At 45.3% G+C, this 8,986-nt stretch overlaps 1 non-coding gene across 1 annotated transcript; it reads right to left on the minus strand.

Annotated features, from left to right (window-relative positions):
• Positions 1-8,387: 8,387 nt before the first annotated feature.
• LOC136462061 (small nucleolar RNA R71) lies at positions 8,388-8,494 on the minus strand. Its single transcript, XR_010760584.1, has one exon. It is a non-coding gene; the product is annotated as a small nucleolar RNA R71 (small nucleolar RNA).
• Between the last annotated feature and the right edge of the window lie 492 nt (positions 8,495-8,986).

The raw sequence follows: 8,986 nt of genomic DNA on the forward strand, positions 1-8,986 counted from the left end.
ACTAGTATGATAGGATCGTGTAGATTGCTATGCTACAGGACTCCGGTAGAAGTCGAGTGATTGTTTGTCACTCGTGAGAGATAGGAAATATATTACCGAATTACTATCACTTGGAAAATATAAAATGGTGGAAAGGAAAAATGGTGACCGGGCAGGGATATGGTTTGTGTATTGGTGGGTGTAATAAGTTATGTCGCCGTGAAGGCGGGTCATAGCTTGGTTACACCGTTTTTCCCTGTCTGGTCGGTTAAGGACCGATCGTTGCATATGACTCTAGGCAGGTCACATACTTATTATCCCAAGCACATACTTGTGTATGGGCGCTTGGAAGACTTGTTGCTCTCTTGTCACGGATCCAGCTCTTTCCGGACCGACTGTTAGGGTTTTATTTTGGTGGAGGAGGTCCTTGCACCGCACTGAGTCTGGGACTCAGGGGCGGGGGCTTGGAGTCCCAGTTTGGATGGGGACCTGGACACCCGGGACAGGAGAGTGATGGGTTGGTCCTACTTGTGCCTTGGGTACAAGCGGGGCGTGTGCTTTTGGGGTACCCAGCTGGGGGCATTGATTCGCGAATCGCCGGGCTATCCGGTACGGCTTGTCTGCGGTTTAGCATCGTAGTAAGAACTGAAGATGAAAGATGAAAGATGGAAAAGGAAATCTGATTGCTTACCACCTGCTTGAAAGTAGCACAGGTGCTTATATAGAATGGTTAGTTAATGAACCAATGCGGCTATTAATAAAAATTAAATATAAGGACGCACGCTTAGTAATGCTTCCTGTAAATGCAACCCACAAGCCAGATAGCCTTGCATATCCTTGGAGTTTTTTCTTTCCTCCTGTTGGGTAAGTCTTGCTGGGTACAATTGAGTACTCAGGGTTTTATTTCTCCTGTTGCAGGTGACAGGTTGATGCTAGAGCTGACCCTTGTGTGTGGATTCCTCCTGGTGGGCTCAGCAAGGATTCCTTTACGTCGCGATCGTAGTTTTTATTTATAACTCTCACCAAATATTTTTATAAATGAAAGTTTCATAATCTGTTGTAGTAGTTTATATATCAATACTTCATCATATCATTAATAGATGTTTATTTCTGCTATAATTCTAGTCACATGTTTAAATTCCGCTGTACATTAAATTATTTATAACTCTGATAATATTATTACATTCCGCTGTTATACAATAACTATTATACTCTGATGTTGTACTAAAAGGGATGTATGAAATGGTTAAGAATGATGTAAGCTTTGTTCTCTCATTTGTGATCCTGATGGCAAAAATGTGGATTTTCGGGTTCTCCCCTGGGGTGTGCCCAACGGAACTGAGTAATTTAGTGTTCTCCCTCGAGTCCTTAGTGTCTAATGGAAGACAAGCACTCCTATGAGGCATTAGATTAGGCGGTTCTACCACACCAGCCTTCTGGGGCCAACCTTCTGTGGCCACAGGTTGGGGCGCAGGGAGCGCACCGAGCTTAGGTGAGGGGCCCTCATTGGGCCTAGTGCTCAGTAGCTCCTGACCCAACTCTAGAGAGTTGGCTAATTTTTGGGGCATGCCGCGCAAGTGCCCATCGATTGAGGGGTTGGGTCGCTTGGTTTGGGGAGCCGGCGTAGCCCCCAAGGCCATTGTGGGGCCTTCTTATTAGCGAACATGGTGTCTTCTGGGCATGTCCCATCGGCTAATGCTCTATGTAGGTGGTTGATGGTGCGTGGGATTCTGTGCCCGGTGGAGGAGTTATGGCATGCATACTGCATCATTTCACTTCATCTAGGAGATGGGACATCGGGCCACGTGGAGCGAATTTGGCGAAGGAGATGCCACGGCACTTGGTGTGCATGGATCTGGGCCATTGATGGTGGTCGGTGGGCTCGAGGGGAGTTGGATCCCCTTAAGTCCTATGAAGAGGTGTATGTAGAGTGGGACAGCGCGTGTGGGTTGGCTCAGGAGGTTAGGCCATCAGGGAGGTGGCGGTTCACCTCCGCCTTACGTTCGGCAACCCCTACTGCATCATACGATCGCACATGGGATCATGGGTGCATGGCTACCACCGCACATGGAGTACTAAAGCAGAGTAAGGGAGGCAGGGATGGGGGTTTACCTTCCATCCCAATGAAGCCCTTCCCTTCCTAAAAGCCTCCGCTTTGCCTTGCCCTCATGCATCTACTACCGCCGCTGTTCTTCCCCTCGTCCCCATGGTGGAATGTGGGCCTTCTAGGGTCACCAAGGCAGAGATTAGGAAGATGGAAAAGGATAGGCTAGCACCGAAGGAGGTCCTAGCGGTCGGCTGGCATCCCCCCACCATTGAGGAATTAGCGTTGGCACCCGAGGGCCTAGAGGTCATCTCCTTCACCAATTTTCAACGCCTGGGGCTCAGCCTCCCCCTGCACCGCTTTGCATGCGACCTCCTATACTTCTACGGCCTATGCCTTCATGACCTAATGTTGGAGGGGATCCTCCATATTGCGACCTTCATCACGTTGTGTGAGGCCTTCCTAGGGATTGAGCCCCACTTCGTACTATGGAGGTGGCTATTCTAGGTGGTCCCATCTTTCCCTAGTGGGGCCTTTCCGGTGATGGGGGTGCCCAGATCTAGGTGTGACCACATGTTGCTAGCCGATACCTCGCCCTCACCCGTCTATCGGGCTTCGACGCTGAAAGGTGTTGGAGGAGGAGCTGGTTCTACCTCCCCAACATGGTCTCGGTGCTCCCATCCTTCTTGGAGGAGAGGCCAGGCAGTGCCACCCCAGCTTTGTGGTGGCTGTTCCCCTTGGCGGAGGAGGCCGCGGGGGTTCCTGCTCTCATGGAGGCCTTAAAAGAGCAGAGGCTGACCGGGCCGGTGGTGGTGTGCACATTCATTCATTGCCGGATCCTCCCATTGAGGGAGTGGGCGCATCCATTGTGGCAGCACCAAGGGATCACCTATAACAACTTGAATTCGCTACAACCACCCAGGCTCTCAAATTTGGATGGTTAGAGAAGTTTCTACACAAATCCCTATGGGCATTTGGATACCACAGAACTCACGAATATACTACTTTTCTACTTCACCAGACGACCTGCAAGTCAGAAGCGCATAAAGTTGACAATAGTCAACACAACCACTGAGGAGCATGTCATCTCAACCCAGGATGTCACCGGTTAGGTTATTAACCCTTGGAACAAGTGAGTTGGCCCCACTACCAAATCTCAAGTGTTTGGATCAATTCCATGAGTTCAGAGACCACCGGATAATCCAATGTGATACCGGATCATCCGCTAGTAACTAAACTGCATGCAGTGAGTGGGGAATGAGCTGTCCTCCACTCAACCCTTGGCCCCACTTGTCATATGCATGAAATGGATACACCAAACCTAAGCTGAAGCAGCACCAACCTATTTCACTCTCCCATTTCTCACCCTCTCCCTCTCTCTCTCTAAATTAACAAGAGTGAGGAAGAACTAGAGAGAAGATGAAGGTTGGAAATGGAGATGAAGGTGGAAGATGAAGTGAAGGGATGCAATCCAAGACCACCATCTCATCAGGGTCAAGCCATCCACATCTCATGATCATGGTTACCTCATGAGCCCTCATCTCTTTAGTTGAAGATTTCTCTCAAACCCTGATCTCAGCCTCTCATGCATGCATGGAACATGGAGTGTGGTGACCTCTCATCAGTGTTCGCCTAAATGGCCTAAACAGCCAATTAAATAGCCACAAAATGGTAAACGGTGGTAAACTATTTTGTTTAGGAGGTAAACGAAAATTAAACGGTTGACCGTTTAAATGGTCAAAAAACAGGAAAAACGGTCTAAACGGAACGGAGATAAACTGTATTAAATGGACTAAACAGCTGTTTAAACGGTTGTTTAGGTGAACATGAGGTAAATCTAGTTCAGTTTTGTATGGATAAATTTGTATACTTAAATTTATTATATTTATAAATGTGTACACTTGATATGTTACATGCATAAATATCTATATTTGGTTCTTTTCACATGCATAAATATATATACATACCAAAATAATTGATTTTTACTTGGATAAATATGTATAAATGCTAGAATACTTGATTTTTTATATGCACATATATAATTATATGTATTTTTTTTAAAGTACAAAACTGTTTGGACCGTTTAACTTCGTTTAAACACCATGTAAATAGCCTAAACGCTAAACGAAGGACGACCGTGTAAAGACCATTTACCGTTTAAGAAAACATTGCCTCTCATTCATCACAAAGGCAAGGTATGTTCAATCTCTCATCATGAAGTCTAGCATCTCATGATCCCCAATCTTGGAGTTGATCCCTCTTGCTCAATATCATGTATTTATCACAAGTACTTCATGGGAAGAGACTTAGCCAAATCACTAGATGCACTAGATAGCCAAAGCCAAAGACTCAGCTAACCTTACCCTAGCATATCCCCAAGGTCATCCTAGAAGTCTAGTGCACATGCATGGATGTTCACCACTCCAAAGTAGCAACTAACCAACCCCAAAACATAGAGCATAGGTTCTGTCGTTCGATTGGCGGAGTATCCGCTGATGCGGCGGAGTGTCCGATAAACCTCCCTAATTTAGTAAACCTCCTAGCAGAGGCACCTAGACCATTATTAGTGTGAACAATGGAGTGTCCGACTATCGATCGGAGCATCCGCTGAATTATAAAGACTCACCGCCAGAAGAACCCGAGAGCACTTAGTTCCTACTGGATCATCCGTCACTCACTTCATAGCATCCGATAAATAATATATAGAGTAACCCAGTAACCTGAGAGTGCCCAAAACCTATTGGAGCATCTGTGAATACCGCAGAGCATCCACCAGAGCCTAAATAGGGCCAACCAGAAATGACTCACCTCGACACCTGGCACAGCGGAGTGTCCGTCAGTCAGAACGGAGTATTCGACACTCATAGAGAGTGTGAGTTTAATTAACAAGCTTACCTAGACAAGTCAATAATACTAGTTAGTATCCCAAGCCAGCAACACAATAGTAGACCCACCATTAGATGTCACTTCCTAGGAACCAATGGCGATCTATCCATATTCCTTATCATCATTCCGAATCATCGGTGAATCTCTCCAATCAGATCTCTCTCACTCTTTTTAAGAATCATCTCGAAGAGAAGCGTGCAAAGGATGTCATCGTCAGCTTCTAGATGTCTAAATGGCAACACCATCAAGCAGGCACCCCACTATTATGAACCCTACTTTGGATACTTATCAAGTTGCATTATGAGTTATGCATTGCATGTAGAGTTGGATAATGAACTCTTTCACATAACACTTAGAGTTACTCTTTAATCTGTTAGAAGCCTCTCATCTTAATAATGGAAATGAGAACGCTTAATGCTTATCGCTTAGTTGCTTGGGCAATGGTAGAAGTCGAGCATGAGAAGGAAACTCATACTCGCATGTGTAGGATGCTATACCTGGATAATTAGTTACTAAAACCAATGAGGGTACAACTTGACTTACCTAACTAATCTAGCTAAGGAATAATATCATGTTCCTAATATGATAATCTTGATGACAACTTGGACATCTTGCTCATGCGAGGGGGAGGTCGTCATGAGTGTGGGATCTTAGATGACATAGCTCGTGGAGCAGTAAGGACTATGTATTGGGATACGTAAGTCTGAGTACCACCCATACAGACCACATGTCGCGGATGGGGTTGACAAGCCAAGTAACTAGTTGCAACCTATTTATCCATGAAACTGGCAAGGTGGTGGCGTCGGTCGAGAATGTCTAGGACATTGACTAGGAACCCAGTCGAACCTTTCATGTGACACTCGGGCCGGATTAGGGAAAGGTTGGAGAATGTGAGGCAACCCTTACTACCAGACCCGGTGTATGGTGGTTAGTTCCATTTTTGTGTGGGTACAGTTGTACACCTCCTCTATAGAGTCTTGAAAGCCTAGAGTCCTTCAGGATGAAACTATTCGGTTGTTCTTTCATTCTATACCCATGGTAGAATGAATGATGGACTATGAGCACTTTTGCTATAATGATAAATACTGTAATTCTAATGTTGAGCATAGCATGTCATACTCTTAACGAATATCATTGCTTTTCGCAACCATATAAATGCCTGATAATTACTCTGTGCATCCACCAAATCTTATATGCTAAAATTAAGTCCTGTGAGTCCGCAATGTACTCATGGTGTAGCCGTTAAGTTGTTTTGTAGGTAATCAGGGCATCTCCCCGAGACTAGCTCTGGTGAATGCAAATGTTAGCAGACCTTGGAACAGGTGTTCTCCAAGATGAGCTATGTGTAACTTAACAAGTGGATGAGTGACAAGTGTGGCAACCCAGTGCAAGGATAGAGTTGATCGGAGCATTAGACTTAGTAGTAACCCTATTCTCTTAAATCCTATTTTGTTATCAACAATGTTTTAGGAACAAGCGTGAGACTAGAGCGTGTATGTGATTGAGTTGCCTGGTATGCATTGTATTGGGTATGTGTGTGTAACTCAACACAAAGATCCTGAAGAGGAGTTGCTACATGCGCTCCTGGGGACCTTACGATGTTGATTTACTTAAATTGAGGGGTCAAGTGGTCGACACTCGATTTAGGTGAATTAACGCGATGGGAACCCCATAGGACAGGTATCAGAGCAGTTGACTGACTTACACCTACAGTCCTCATACAAGGCATCATTCAACTCACTCGATATGTACTTTGGCCTTTGACTTTAAAATTTTACTCTATGCTATAGGCGAACCCTAAGTTGTTTTAACTCTCTTCTCTAGCTAATTCTAGCCTCTTTCCCTTAACACTATAAGTTGCAAAGATGTCCAAATGAGTTGTTTTGGAAAGAAATGGTAGAAAGTTAGTTAGTGTTGTTATAGGCTTAAGGTTGATAGTTATGGTTTACCTAAGCGAGGCTTAGTAGGAACCCGCTAAAACGCCCCTAGATCGAACGTGTCGTATCGCTAGCGCCGTTAGATTAGTTCCGACACCCTTATCTAGACCTTTGGAGTTCCCTATCAGGTTCCCATCATTTGTCATGAGAGCTTGGCAAAAGATTTTGGCAGTATCTCCCCTATATCTTGGCCTTATCTCTCAATCATAGTTAAGCAAGATAGACAAGTAGATATACATATGCAAGAGAATGACGCACCAAGCAAGCCCAAAGGTTCAACCGAGGGAGTTTAAATAGAGTATCAAACTTGTCACCTAGAAGGATGACGCACAAGATAAGCAAGTAGTATTAGGTACAGCACAACACGAGTATGCCCAACACCCTAGGCAATGTAGCAAATCAAGTTTAGAGTATCAAATAAATGCCCCCTCAAAGGACCAGAGTGGAACCAACTCTGGAGTACGATGAGGAGGAGGCACGACGATGATTACTGGTTGGATGAAGTCTGGTGAGGCTACTGCGGTGGCGGCGTCTGTAGGTACAGCGGAGGACAGAAGGCTCCTAGAGGAATCACCCTAGTTTGTCCACCTACAAAAGGGACCAAACATAAGTCGCCAGTAGGAGTTTGGATAGCAACGTAGAAGACAAATATAAATAACGATACCCTGAATACTTCTAGGTGAAATGCTACAATGATAGATCCATACGCTTGCGGATATTGTCTATAATCTTTAAGGACTATCGTAGTTGGTGTTTCTTGGCGGCGTTGCTATGATTAACTCAATCTTAGTAATGGTGTTAAGAAATACCAACAGGCATTTCTAGCGTTGTTACCAGTGATGGACTTAAAACCTCCTCACTTGGTGATTGCGCTAAGAAATGCCAACAAGCATTTCTAGCGCCATTGCTAGGGAGGGCATAGGCTGAAAAGAATCTAGCATTACTTGAACAATGATCACATGCATGTAATGGTAGCCATAGTTTATGCAAGCTAATTCTGCTTGTTTTCTTCCTGTTGTGGAATAAAAATAGGATAGTGTATGAGTGATTTTGATCTACCGAATAACTACATTGATAATACGGAGGCACTCCTAAGGAAGAACAGGTCTCGTGCTGCTTCTTTTTCTACTATTCCACCGGCAGTTGAACCAGTCACCCCCATACCATCCGTTACTACTGACATGGCCAAGTCACTCCATGACTACACCCCCAATGCTGCCAATGTGCCCGTTAGGCCCGCTATCAACACAGGCATCGGAAACTTTGAGCTCCAGACTGGCCTGATTACGATGGTGTAGGCAAGCTAGTTCTATGGCTTGCTAAGCGAGGACGCAAGTGCACACTTGCAACACTTCCTTGAGATGTGCGACACCATCGTCATCAAAGTCATCGCACCAGCTAGCATCAGGCTCCGTCTGTTTCCCTTCTCCCTTTAGGGGAAGGCAAAATAATGGTTTTACCAGAACAAGGGAGCTATCGACACGTGGGACATATGTTCCACGATGTTCCTCATAAAGTTTTTCCCCATGGGCAAAACCAATGCCCTGAGGGGGAAAATTTGAAACTTTAAGCAATTTGCGCTCGAATCCATCCCTGAGGCATGGGAAAGGCTCTAGGATTACATCCAAGCCTACCCGCACCATGGAATGGAGGACTGGCTCATGCTCTAGAACTTTTATGAGGGGCTTACGCCCATGTCAAAGGGGCACATTGATGCCGCTACTGGAGGAGCATTCCTCTCCCTGACCGTCGATGCAGCCAAGGCCCTCATCAAAAAGATGGTGGCCAACCAAAGCTAGGGGAGGAGCGCAAATAATAAAAAGGCATGCATACCATGAAGGAGATGGATATGCTTGCCGCAAAAATAGACTTATTGTTATCAAGACTGAACGAGAGGGCCCATGAGAAGGAAGCAATGAAGGCCACCGTTCAGGCCATAGAATCACAAATGACTTGCGAAGTCTATGGGGAGGTCAGACATTCGGGGAACAACTACCATGAAACTCATGAAGATGCTACGTACATCAACTTTAAGTTCTGATAAGGTAACAATAACAGGTGGAATAATCAACCCCGCCCGTAAGGAGGTAATTCAAATTTCAATTCAAATTACAATTCGAATCAACCATCCTTGAGAGAC

The sequence above is a fragment of the Miscanthus floridulus genome, chromosome 6 (assembly GCF_019320115.1).
Source record: "Miscanthus floridulus cultivar M001 chromosome 6, ASM1932011v1, whole genome shotgun sequence".
NCBI classification, from domain to species: Eukaryota; Viridiplantae; Streptophyta; class Magnoliopsida; order Poales; family Poaceae; genus Miscanthus; species Miscanthus floridulus.